We start from the raw sequence: 14,133 nt of genomic DNA on the forward strand, positions 1-14,133 counted from the left end.
GAGGAAAGAGTACTAAAAACCTTAAGGGGAAGAGAGGGGTGCGGACCAGCGATGGGAAAGGTGGGGAGGTGGGCGGCAAAGCGAGGTCCTCGGCAGTGAACAGGTAAAAAGAGGTGCGGGGGTCGAGAGCCCACAGGCGGTAATCTCCAGAGGGCGGGAGCGGCCGCTGAGTCAGGGACCGGCAGAGTCCCGGCACCGCAGGAGGCGGAGTATTGAGCGCGTGGGCGGACCCAGTGGGCGGGGCATGCGCCTGACGCGCCCCGAGGCCGCTGCGGCCGCGGGCCGGGCGGGGCGGCGGCGGCGGCGGCGGCGGCGGCGGCCGCGGGGGAGGGGCCCGGCGTCAGCGCGTCGCCGGCTGGGCCGCGCCGGTGGCCAGGAGGGAGAGACTAGGAGGAGGAGGAGGTGAGTAGGCTCCGGGCTGGGGAGCCGCGCGGGCCGGCGGGGAGGCGGGGAGCGCAGCCCCTCCCCTCCGCTCCAAGGCGCCCGCCTCGCGGGGCCGCGCGGCTCGGAGTTCCCAGAGGGGTTTTGGCGGCGGCGGCGGCGCAGGGAGCCGGGGGAGGGGGGGGCGGAGCTGAGGGCCGCGCGGGCGGCGTGCTTCCCGGGCGCACGCGCTGCGCTGGCGGTGCCGCGGTCCGCCGCGCGCCCTGAGCCGGGCACCCGGGCTGCTGCGTCTTAGTCCTGCTGTACGCTGGCCATTTTCTGACTCCCTTTTCTTGAGTTCTGCGTTTTCTGCTTCCTGCAGCTCGGCGCGCCGCTGCCGCCTCTTCGCTCTGCCGCGGGAGTGGGTGGGGGCGCGTCGCCTTCTGGCTGGGAGGAGGGGGCCAGGTTCCCGAGCTCGGCTGTAGGGCCCTCCTCGCTGATCTTGAGACTGCCGGGACGGTGGTCCTTCGCGCCGCGCGCCCGCAGGCCTGCCTGAAGGACCCTTTGCGTCTGCCCCAATTATCGCCTTCTCTTTCCTGACCTCAGGAGCCCCTTACTTAGTCTGCGGAGACTTACGGCCTCACTCACTCTGCGCATCCCCGCCACCTTCCTCCTGCGAGGATCCAGCATACACTTTGTTTTAATCGAGATCCACGCAGTTTGTCTGTACTGGTGGAAATGTCCCCGGAATTAATCCTGTAAATCCAGACACGTACCCAACAATGAAGTTGCAGTACTATAGTAATTTAACCTTTAGTCTCGGGCGAGATTCCCACCTCCCCCCCCCCCCCCCAACGCCCCTCTCTGGCGAAGGTAACTTTAGAGTCTTCTGAGAACTGTACTGCATTAGATTATCTTCGAGATAATTCTTAAGTTAGCGCCTGGAGGCAGTGTGATGGGAGGTTCAAAGAGAAGGCTATGCACTTTTTCCTCCACCGTATCACAGTTTGAAGTGGAAAACGTGCGTTGACGGTGATTTTCCACATGAGGTGGGTTGCGGAGTGCAGCCCCCGTGAGCCGTGGCTCTCCCTGATTCCTCGGGGCTACCCCTGAAGTTGGTTTTAAAGCTCAACAGAATGGTCAGGTAAAGGAGCTGCTGCAAAGAAATCCAGTATAATTCAATAGAGCCATTTTATTGGATTCTATTAACCTGTTTAACCTAAAGCATGGTGGGAGTTTCATGTAGGAACCCACATACAAAGTCCAATACTGAATTTTAATTAGTGCGTCCCAGGTTTGATGTGAAATGAAATAGTCTCCTCAGCTCGCACTGCCTTTCATTATGCATTTTCCTTAGGATCTTGTTTTAAAGAAACAGTTTTAGTATAGAGGGTGGGAGGAGTACCCTTTGAATCATGAAACTTTTTTTGACGAACTTGAAAACTGGGTAGGTAAAATCTGAACCTTGATACTGAGATAAGGTAGGAAACTTGAAGTTTATAGCATTACCACTTTGAGAAGTTAAGGCTTCTTTACTCTTGTTTTGAAACCATGTTGACGTCTTAATTTCACGGACTGCAGAAGTACAGAATTTTCTGTTTGTGAGGAACTTCAGGAGCTGATTATTAGTTAGTTATTATTAACTTAATCCAGCGTCATTATTTTGCAGAGAGAAAGTAATCCAAGTTTCCTGAAGAGATTTAACATGAACTGAAGAGAACTAGTTGACTTAACTGAACGCTTAAGTAGATACTTTAGACCTCCCCAATGGATATTTTTGTACCAAAATTTGTTTTGATTTTGATGTCTTAAAAGCCAAATAATTACTAACTTTTAATTTTTTCCCCATATTTTGATTATATGCCTTAGTTTGAGATTTGGACTCATTTAAATACAAATTATATTTAAGGAGTGCTTACATTTTACCAATTCAAACAGTAATTTCCAGTTTGTTTGAATTTAGTAACTATTTTCATTTCAAGAATGTTTATTCATATTCTTGATTCAGGTAGTCTGTGTCAATTCCAGGAGATTGGCATTTCAAGAATCCTAGAGTTATGATGTGTGTAAGCTTGATATAATAAAGAAGAAAGGTCTGTACGCATGTAGTCACTGAATTCCAGCATCCTCAGCATCCCTTTTCTTAGTGGTCCTCAACGCAGAAGTCTGGAAGTTCTTGCTGGCCTGGGGTGAATTGTTTGCACCTCCCACTCCAGTGTTTACTGCAGGCATTTAGTATAGACTTTTTGGCTTGTGTGCACTTTCCTTGGTGGGGGCTTCCTGTAAGATGGACTGTGTCTTATTCATCTGTGTATGCTTCATGTCAAGTGTAGTGGGTCCTTTGTAAATGCTTGTGGTTTTGTTGGGCTTAATCAAACTTAAGAAGGTAGCAGAGTGTCTGGAAGTCATGAATGATATTATAAACTTGAAATATCTCATTTCCGTTTTTGTGTTGAATCAGATACTCTGTTAGGCTCAATTCCAATACTGAACGAGGTAGCATGTATCTAATAATATTTTAGAAAATTTGAGGAAAAAGCTTAATGTTGAGAATTTTATTCTCTAATATACATTATCCACTGCGAAATTGGGGAAACACACTGTTACTTAAACTTTTTGATAGGACACCACATAGAGCTAAAATAATGCAGTTTTTCTACTGGAGCAAAGTTTGAAAATTGTGAATTGAATGATCCTAATTGTTACCATAGGCCACATTTTAAGGCCACCTTCCTTTCACTTTATAAAGGTATATTTTTCAGTATATAGACTTCTGGAAGCAGCATGACTTTCGGAGTTCAGACTACCGTTATAAGCTGTCCTTAAATGATACTTTAAACAGTTTTTGGCTGATGTGATGTGCTTTATGATGGATATACTGAAAAAAACAAAGCAAAAACCCCAAACAAAAACAAAAAAACCAAGACCCCACTATATTTTCTATTTCTTTTAGACTAATTTTTTTTTCTTTAATAGATTATTATAATGTTTTGTTTATTTTAAAAAAATGAGGAAAATTTTCAAGTATTTCTTTTGGAAAGTACCACCACTCCACCATTTGAATAGCTTTGGCAAATAATGTCTGGGCAAATGCAAGGCTGTTTACATAGTGTTATTTCTGTTTGAATATGTTGAGTTATATAAATAATACTCTTCACAGGGACATCATCTTTGGACTACATGCACTTTTTTCCCCCTCTCTTGACACTGTTACTAAAGACAGTTGTATAGTAGAGTATGTATGTGTTGTGTATGTGTTAATCGCTCAGTTGTGTCTGACTCTTTGTGATCCCATGAACTCCTGTCCATGGAATTCTCCAGGCAAGAATACTAGAATGGGTTGCCATTTCCTCCTCCAGTAGTAGAGTATGATGGTGCTTAATTTATAGGGAGCAAATAATTTCTCTTCTATCATTGCTGGTTCCTGTGTCAGTCCCAGGCTACCTGGCCTGTCCACTCCCCGTTCTGTCTTTTCTACCCAGTTTTTGAACTGATTTTTAAGACTGAAAATACCTTAAGATCCTCAGCTCCTTCAGGAAGTGAAATCTGCAATTATTTCAGTGCCCCGAGCATCCATTGCTTACTGAGATATGATGTCTTATATCATTTGCACATACTCAGTTTGGCTATGAGATTCTCATTTTGAAAAATGCTTTTACTCATCAGGATTTTGAAATACATGCCATAAACATCTTGGGGAAGTATATGTAAAGCATGTAGAATATAAATATAGATTTAGATGGAGTTAGGTTATAGAATCAGACAATTGGTAAGAATTAGTAAGAACGTCTAGTCCTTTTCTCCCACTCTTGAAGGTCACACTTAAGTCTTTTAAATTTAAGGATATAATTTTGAGTATTTATTTTTAAAAGTAAAGCAATGCCACAGTCTTTCCTTGCTATTAAATAGTCCATAGAGTTGATGTGTTTCTTGTATTATTCTTTTGTGTATTTCGTATCCTCTATGGACCTGAACCTTGTCTGGAGCCTGCTCAAGAACTCTCCTGCTTGACCATCTCTGTCTCCTTGCTGTCCTCTCTTCCCTTGGAACTGGGGCCTGGTCTTATCCATGGTGGATGGTTGGGGTCCTGCTTCAACAGTGACAGAACTAGCAGAGTCAGGATGCTTTGATTCTGTTTCTTAGGCTCACACTCACCGGATTGACTTGTCAGATACTGAGAACAGGACAGCTGAGAGCTGGGTTCTTCGGCTCTTATAATTTCAGCTTTTTTGAGGGTCAACTTGTCATTTGCATCTGATACTAGAACACCCTGGTCACATACTCATTACTTCCTGACTGTTCTGCACTTGGTTCTCTACCTTCTTAGCTGAGTTACTTACTGGTTTATTTTTATTGAATTTTAGTGGTAGCTAATTATTTTCAAGTGTTTGATCTTCTTCCCAGATCTTCTTGCAGTTTTGAGGTTTCATTTGACCAAGTATCTGTTAGTCCACCAAGTTGCCCATAGCATGTTTTTTCATTATCTTTCTTTCCTTCTAGACTCTATTTTCCTCGAGGGTTGGGACTGAATTTGTGCTGTTTCTGACAGTGTCCTCAGCACTTCTGCAGTACCTGACACATAGCAGGTGATAGACAATATACAAATATCGATTGGATGTAATCAATAGTAAGTCTGTTATCAGTATTGGAAAACAGTGTTCATATAGAAATTGAGAATTCATGTAAGAAGTTCAGACATTTCATTGCCATCATTAGTACCAGAGAGTCTGTGTATTTTAAATTATAAGCATATCCACCTACAAAATTAGTCATAGTCATCTGGCAGGACATTTAAGAAGAAAAAGTATACAGTTTTTACTATGTATTGTTAGTTGTTGCACACTTACATTTTTCTTGAGTTTGATTAAATGTATATTTTTTTTATTTCTTACAAATAGAAGTTTTATGACACTATAAAGAAGTGAATTTAATGGCCCTATTTTTGTTCATTAGTAATTATATACTGTAGAGTAAATTCTCGTTAAAAGGCCCTCAAATGCCTGCTCATAAAAAAGAGAGACCTTTTTGATTTTGTTCTCCATACAGTCCCAGTTATTGTATTGAGGCAAGTCATCAAACTCTTTAGTAGTCTAAAACCTTTAATTTGGTTTCAGAACAGTAGTCATGTATTGAGTATCCAAATTACCATGTCTTTAACAAGTAATGCAGACACTTATTAAAAAGGTAATGACCATAACTTTTCTTGTAGAATTTCTTGTGCTAATTTTTTAAAGAGGAGTTTTGAACTAAATTTCCCGTGAAGGCCAAAATCTCATACTTTTAATGATGGTGAAGCATATGTGTAGTGTAGAGAGGAGGGGGCGGTAATTTTTGTAGTGGTATTTTTAAGTGGACAGTTTACTAATTATGTTGAGGTAAACACTTTACAACGCTTAAGAGGAAAACTTCAATTATCTGAATGAAATGAGGTATGTGAAATTAATTCAGATAAGTGAGGGAATCCTTAGTGTAAATGATGCATGTCAAGAGACATGACCTCAATCTTGATTTTTTTTTTTCTATATATCTGTCAGCTGGTTTTACATTACTAGATTCTGATTCTTTTTGGTCATGCTGGGAATCATTGATGGAGGAGGTAAGGTTTGCTCTGTAATTTTTTTATCTTTGCCACAGAGGGAATCCAGAATATGGTATTCTGTGACAAGTGTAATTGCTCATCTCTTGCCTGTAATGCCTGCCCTTTTAGGTGGTACACCACAGCCTTCCATTTTGTCACCTTCCTGTCAAATGTCAAGTGTGTGTGGGGACTCCTTGAGAATACAATTGGTTTGAAATTAAAGCCACATTCCTCTGTCCAAGCTCAAGATGTTTATATTTCTGCAAGTTCTTACAACAAGTTGTGAAGGTGAATTGAGCTGGATAAACCTTGATTCTTTTCCTTTCTGCCTTGGGGTTTAATATTAAGCAACAGTTGGTACTGTAAGCCCTTGAAATAGAAACAAACATTAGGGCATAACCCTTGACTTTTGCAAATTCTAACTTGAAATTAAAATTTTTCTGATTGATTAGAGTTTTAGAGTGTCTTAGGGGAATGATTTCTGCTGCAGTTTACCGAGGTTTGCAGCATTCCTGGGTTCCTGGCATCTGAAAGTTATTGTGCAATCTGTAGATAGCCTGTGGCTATCCTCTAGGCTTTTTTTTTAGTTGTTTTGTTTTTAAGCTGAGGTAGGCTTATCTTAGCCACAGAAATGTGTGCCATCTGACACCTCTGTAACTGAATTTTATTTCTTTCTTCAACATTACTGTAACTGAATTTTATTTCTTTCTTCAACATTACTGTAACTGAATTTTATTTCTTTCTTCAACATTACCTATAGATGCTTTACTTAAAGCACCTTAGAACATGGCTTTTTATTTTCAGCATGCACCAGCTTCCTTTTCATCTCTTGATCTTTGAGATACAAGATGATTCATATGTTGATTGCCTTGGTTAGAGTTGTTATGATATCAGCAAGCTCTGTATACAGACCTTGTGAACAATTCCTAGGTCATTGCCTTCTTTAATATATGCAGGCCATGTAATTGAAGAGTTTAGGCTTCAGGGTCAGTACAGACAGATTTTTTTTTTTAATTAGTTTATTTTCAATTTTTTAACTTTACAGTATTGTATTTGTTTTGCCATACATTGACATGAATCCACCATGGGTGTACATGTTTTCCCCTTCCAGAACCCCCCTCCCACCTCCCTCCCCATCCCATCCCCCCGGGTCATCCCAGTGCACCAGCCCCGAGCACCCTGTGTCATGCATTGAACCTGGACTGGCGATTCGTTTCACATATGATAATTTACATGCTTCCATGCCATTCTCTCATATCATCCTGCCCTCGCCCTCTCCCATAGAGTCCATTATACTGTTCTATTTATCTGTGTCTCTTTTGATGTCTTGCAGACTGATTTTGACTGTACCATTTGTGAACAACATGTCTTTGGGGGAAGTTAGTTATTTCTCTGGGTTTCAGTTTTTTCATCTGTAATACTAGAATAATATCAGCTGAATGTATTGAGTATTTTTTTTTTTTTTAAGAGAAAGCTTATCTGTATTGATTCATTGTCCTGTTCATAGCTAAGTGTTTAGTAATGTGAATTAGTGAACTATTTATCTGGATCATATATTATTTTAAAGGGAAGTAGACTTTGTTCTAGTTTATGACAGAAATATCAATTAGCAGGAATTATTACAAATAGAGGCCTTGCTTAGTTGTTTTGTTTAAAACTATGTAAGACTTGTAACCATCAGTCTATTTATATGCAAAGGATATGTTGATATTTGGTATAGGAAAGCTTGGATTTAAATATAGATGATCTAACAGTTTGGTTACCTTGGGCACGGTACTTTACTTTTTTGATTACAAGTTTCATCTGTAAAATGGTATTAAAGTATAAAGAGTCAAGAAGGGAAAAAGGGATAATAAAAAGGTTGTTAAGACTAATATGAGGTAGGCAAAGTACTTACAGTAAAAGTGACAGCTGCTTAGTAGTGTCCAACTCTTTGTGACCCCGTGGACTTTACAGTCCATGGAATTCTCCAGGCCAGAATACTGTAGTGGGTAGCCTTTCCCTTCTCCAAGGGATCTTCCCAGCATTGTAGGTGAATTCTTGAGCAGCTGAGCCACAAGTAAAGCCAGAATCCATAAATACTGGTAATTATTGACACTTTGGAAGTGTGGCTTTAGTTCTTTGCACTTCAGGCTTCCTCATCTGTAACATGAATGTCAGAGAATTGATAGAGTTACGAGGATTAAATGCCATAATACCTGTCAGAGGTCATTACATGTTAATCGCTACTGTTATTTATATTATTATTAATTCACTTTCAGAACAAATTGGACCAATTTTGAGTTAAAAGGAAATAATTCATACAGGTATTTAGTGTATTTTTTATGTTGGAGGACATTTACTATGGATTTGAAGATGGCAAATTATCATTCATTAGCTTTCAGTGTTTTCTTAAGACAGCAGTAGTCCACAAGTTGTGGTATATAAGCCTGTTGGTCACTGTGACCCTTTCAGGGGGATCCATTAGGTTAGAACTATCTTTATGGTAATACTAACTTTTTCCTTTTCCACTGTTTTTACATTTGCTCTGCTGATACTAAAGTGATAGTAGGTAAAACTTTGAATATCTTAGTAGCTATTAAATGTCAGTGACACCAGATTCTACTCAATTCAGTTCAGTTCAGTCACTCAGTCGTGTCCGACTCTTTGTGACCCCATGAATTGCAGCACGCCAGGTCTCCCTGTCCATCACCAACTCCTGGAGTTTACTCAAACTCATGTCCATCGAGTTGCTGATGCCATCCAGCCATCTCATCCTCTGTTGTCCCCTTCTCCTCCTGCCCCCAATCCTTCTCAGCATCAGGGTCTTTTCCAATGAGTCAGCTCTGCATGAGGTGGCCAAAGTATTGGAGTTTCAGCTTCAACATCAGTCCTTCCAATGATTACCCAGGGCTGATCTCCTTTAGGATGGACTGGGTGGATCTCCTTGCACTCCAAGGGACTCTCAAGAGTCTTCTCCAACACCATACTTCAGAAGCATCAATTCTTCGGCGCTCAGCTTTCTTCACCGTCCAACTCTCACATCCATACATGACTACTGGAAAAACCGTAGCCTTGACTAGATGGAACTTTGTTGGCAAAGTAATGTCTTTGCTTTTTAATATGCTATCTAGGTTGGTCATAACTTTCCTTCCAAGGAGTAAGAGTGTTTTAATTTCATGGCTGCAATCACCATCTGCAGTGATTTTGGACTCTACTAGTAATCTTCATATTCTTCACTGCTATGCATTCATGGTTTAAAAAAAAAACCCCAAACCAAAAACTCAAAAGAGCCAATTTTACTTGAGTGTCCTTAATGAAGCAGTAAAAATTATTAGTTTTATTAAATCTTGATCCTTAAGTGCATTGTTTTAATATTCTATACATGATGTTTGAATATTCTATATGTTTGATATTTCATATGTGATGTTTTTATATTATATATATATATATGATGAGATAGGAAATACGCAAAAGGCACTTCTGCTGTATATCCAGAGTATTTTATCTCAAAGAAAACTCTTAAGTGTTCTTTTGAGTTGCAAGCTGAATTAGCGATATTTTACATGAAATATCATTTTTGCTTAAAAGACTGAATACCAGACAGACCATGATTATTTAGACTTAGATATCTGGCAGTCATTTTCTTGAAAATGAACAAAGCGATCTTTTGTTCACTTCAGGGAAAAACAATTGACAGTATTTGTTGCTGATGAAATTTTAACTTTCTAGGGAAAATTAAAATTTTGGAAATCTCACATCAGCTGCTGTGTTCTTGTCAGCTTCTCAGTACTTAAAGAGTTTTCCAGTGGGATGGGTGGTGATGTTATGAATGTGAATTTTTGCTGTGGTGTTAATTATGTCAGGATCTTCAATGTTTATATAACTCAACAGACATGAACTTGGGCAAAATTCAGGAGAATGTGAGGGACAGGGATGCCTGGTATGCTATAGTCCATGGACTTGCAAAGAATTGGACATGACTGGGTGACTGAACAACAGTAACTCATGAAACAATATTTTCAAAATGATCAATAGTCCAAAATTATGGTAAAAGACCCTTATAAAAAGCATGTAACAGAATACAGAAAGCTTATGTGATATTCACTTTCATATTACAGCTAGCCCACAAACTCTACTTGTCAAGTTTTGGTGTAGTATCAAAGAACATCCATAATTATCTGAAAATGATATTAATAGTACTATATACTTCCTTTTTTCTCACTGCATACTTGTGTGGGGCTATTTTCATGTAGTTCAGTCAAAACAAGTATCACAACAGATTGTATGTAGAAGCAGATAAGAGAATCCAGCTGTCCACTATTAGGTTAAACATGAAAGAAATTTGCCAAAGTTGTAAAGCAGTGTCATTTTTAATGCTAAAGTTTTTTTGTATTGTAATTTTTCAAAAGTGTATTCTCATATTAACATGTCATTAAAATTTTAAAATGAATCACTCAGAGGAAAGCAGAGCATATTTTCTTACAAAACTGGAACTTAATCATTGTCTTGCACGTTCTGGAAATGGAAAATAATTCTGTTTCATTCAACAGATATTTGTAGAGTTTTTATGAATAAGCAGTTTCCACTCTGCAGGAACTCAGGCTTGATAGAGAAATGAGATAGATGTCTACATTTTCAGATACTAGCAGTTCACTGAAACAGTGCTTTAATAAAACATTTATTTAATGTTGCATTTTTTTAACTAAAAAAAAGGACAGTAAACTCTAAATTCTATTCTATCACCTGATTTTCTTCCCATTAACCCATAGAGCAACCCTTTTTTTTCTTGTTAATATTTACAGATCTATGATTTCATTTTATAATAGTGAAAAATTGGAAACAGCCTGTGTCCATGGATGGGAGAATCAGCTTAATTGTGTGGCATATATCGATTTTTAAATTAAAAGTCAAGCTTAAAAAATTTAAGATGAATCAGTAGTTAAAATTTTCTCCTTTAATTCTTGATACAGTAAATACTGATAATTATAACTCATATTAACAAAAAACCCTCTTGGGAGTCCTCAATTTTCAAGAGTGCAAGGAGTCTTGATGCTAAGAAATTTGAGAACTGTTTAAGGAAATTAGGCTAGATTTATCAAATTAAAGTTGTAATATTTTGCATATTCCTTTGGAATATGGATGACTTACCTCTAGTTTCTTTTTCTGGTTGTAAGTATATGTTAGTAGTTGGAGTTTTGTGTCATTCTCCAAGCAGGCAGAAGTTTCCTGTGTGTGTTTTTAAAAAAGATTTTCATTTTTATTTAAGATTGGTGCTACCTAGATTGTTGCTACTCAGAATTGAGATAATGGCTAATGGTGATTCCATCAGTGTGTTCATTCTTGATATCACTCTTTTGGTTGTGAGCTATTCATGCAGTTTTAAGAGCTGTTCACCATGGCAGGTTTCTTAAGGATTGTAGTGAAATCCCCTTGGCTGAAAATAAACTACCATTTCTCTGAAGTCTTCACTCTAGGCTAATTTGTCTACTGTGAAGTCTTCCTGACATTTCATAGCTAGTTTTTAGATGGTCAGTCCACAGCTTATGAGTGTGTTTGTGAATTAGTTATTTGCAACAATATAATATGCATTAGAGATGGGTTCTATAGTGCCATTAATACTATGGGCATAGCCTTGTTTTGGATTATTAACATCTTTCTGTAGGGAATTATATTCTGACTCCTGGAAGTCTAGCCAAAATCATTACTTCATTGCAGTCCCAGTGGCAAGAGACTCCCCTTTTCTGCTTGTAATAGAAATAGGAGTGCTAAAGCTTTTTTTAATAATATATTTTATTGGAGTACAGTTGCTTTACAATGTTGTGGGTAAAGCTTTAATATAAGCAAGGGAGGCATTCTGAAGCAGTACTCAAGATGCGGGTATCCTTGGGACCCCAGATGTGTAGAAAGGGTGGTGAGTAGCTCTCAGATGAAGCAGGTGTAGAAATTTTGGGCCAACCAGTGGTGGAGGGAAAAAAGGGAAGGGACGTTCTGGATCCTGCTTGGGAGTGACACTAATAGATACCTTCTTGTGCCTGTTGCTAAAATAAGGGATGAGTAGTCCTAGGTTGGGAGATCCATCTGTATAGAGTTGTGTTATACTCCTATGTTTGGTTATTGTATGAACTGAGCTGAAGAGGTAGAATGACAAGCTAGTCGGTAAGGTTGAAGTCATAGATTTATAGGCCAGAGGTTTGAATGTAGAAGGAAATTGATGAACTCCAGGGGCATTCATGATCAGGAAGAAGAATGGAATGCAGGAGGGTGATGAAGTATGCAAAATGTTCACAAGGGCCCCAAACAAATTCACTTTACATGTGGCTGCTAGGGCACGGGTGGAACTGGTAATCGGCTGGCAAATCAAAGAATGCTGTGTCTCAGACTACTACCTTAGAGTCTCTGGTAGGCAATACAGACTTTTAAGAGTGGTGTCCATACAGGGAGCCTATTATGGGGAATGGTGGATATATGGCAAAAATGGAGAGCCAGGAAACATGGGGATACAGACAAGGCCAACTTTGAAGAACTAGAATTTGACCTAAGTTGAGGTTGTCTTCTTCCTGCCCAAGGGCATTGTTGGCCTTTTGGATAGAGGCAAGACCGGGCCTAAGTGGGAAGCAGAGTGACCGTAGTTAGCTCTCTGCACTGGAGTGATAGACCTACTGAAGAAATATTTGTTGAACCAATGGATGGAAGTGAGGCAAAGACACTAGAGGTCATATTACCTCCCCACTAAATATTCTCTAGGCCAGGGGTCAGCAGACTTCTTTTCAAAGCCCCAGGTACTAAATATTTTAGGATTTATGGTTGATTATGGTCTCTGTTAAGGTGCCATTGTAGTGTGAAAGCAGCTAAAAAAAAAAAGACATAATGAGTAGCTGTGTTCCAATGCAGTTTTATTTATGGAGACTGAAATTAGATTTCATGTAATTTTCACATGTCTCAAAATATTAATCATTAAAAAATTTTTTTTAAGTCATTAAAAAATATAAAATCCATTCTTTGATCATGACTATGTAAGAACAGGCAATGGGCTAAATGTTGGGCCATGGGCTTTGGTTTGCTGATCTCTGTTTTAGGCAAATAAATGACTTGTCAGTTGTGATACAGTGCTGTTTGTGACACTGTCTTGTTTTATAGGTGGCACTGATGATAAAAATCTGTTCAAGAATTTAGATGTGACATCTGCAGCAGGTTCAGATCTCTCAGCTATAAGACAAACTGGATACTTCACAAACATTTTCATCTATTATGCACAGAGAGCCAAAATCCGTTACTGAAATTGTCTGGGTGAACTGCCTGCTGGGTCCAGTGATGCACTAGTAGACAAAGAAGTTGAAAAAGAAGGCTGGCCTATTTGGATTACTGGCAGAATGTGACACCAATATGGCATCAAGCCCTGCTGTGATTCCAAGGACTTCATGACTGAATAAAGATGATTTTTTTTTTTTTTTGAGTGGGGGTGGTTGAAGTAAATTTGATCTTTTACTTGGGGAATGTGTAATATATTATCATTCCATAATGGTATATGGTAATTGCTTTCGTAATCAAACCTTAAAGATCCTATTTATGGAAATTAGTATAGTTATCACCTTTTAGTTTTGGACTTTCTTACACTAAGGGAAATAATGTAAAGAGAAGTACCTCTTAGCTTAACATCTTTTTTTATCTTAACCTGAAAAACATCTTAAGCATCTCTTTTAGCTTAAACTAAAAAGGTCAAAATAAGGACTGTGATTTCGTGTGGAAGTTTTCGTTTGGGGAATTTTTGAAATTTTGCTCTCCCCTAGAGTGTGTAAATATGTTTCTATTTTCTACTATAACCAGAATTTTCTAGGAAAATATCCTTTTGTGTAGGCTGTTGAACTCAATAGTAAGTAGAAAATCATGCTGTACAGTATTAATGTGCATAGAACATAATATTATAAATTAATACTAATAGCTACTAATAATAAATTAATGTCTTCAGACTTGTTAAATAAATTCACTTAAAATGATTCAATGAGCATGTGTGAACTGGAAATAAACCTATGTATTTTCTAGAACTGTTGAATCACAAGAAAACTGGAACATCAAAGTACTCTCTGAACCAAAATCAGTATTTTATTTGGTTAGAATCCCTGCTTTTGGTATACATTTGTTTATATCAGTTATTGAAACATAGCTCAGCATTCTTGGGCTTCCCTGGTGGGTCAGCTGGTAAAGAATCTGCCTGC

The 14,133-nt window shown here is 39.1% G+C and overlaps 1 protein-coding gene across 44 annotated transcripts in view; it reads left to right on the forward strand.

Annotated features, from left to right (window-relative positions):
- The first annotated feature begins 367 nt into the window (after positions 1-367).
- The window catches only part of QTMAN (queuosine-tRNA mannosyltransferase), a 425,074-nt gene continuing 411,308 nt past the window's right edge, over positions 368-14,133 (forward strand). For 34 of the 44 annotated variants that reach the window (XM_081581728.1, XM_081581740.1, XM_081581771.1 and 31 more), the window contains exon 1: positions 368-402. The gene's annotated coding sequence lies outside the window, so the exon portion shown is untranslated. Of the gene's footprint in view, positions 407-14,133 lie in introns of all 44 variants that reach the window. The other 10 variants (XM_081581735.1, XM_081581746.1, XM_081581770.1 and 7 more) reach the window with 1 other exon arrangement.

The sequence above is a fragment of the Giraffa tippelskirchi genome, chromosome 3, assembly GCF_054371585.1.
Source record: "Giraffa tippelskirchi isolate mGirTip1 chromosome 3, T2T-mGirTip1v1.2.pri, whole genome shotgun sequence".
Lineage (NCBI taxonomy): Eukaryota > Metazoa > Chordata > Mammalia > Artiodactyla > Giraffidae > Giraffa > Giraffa tippelskirchi.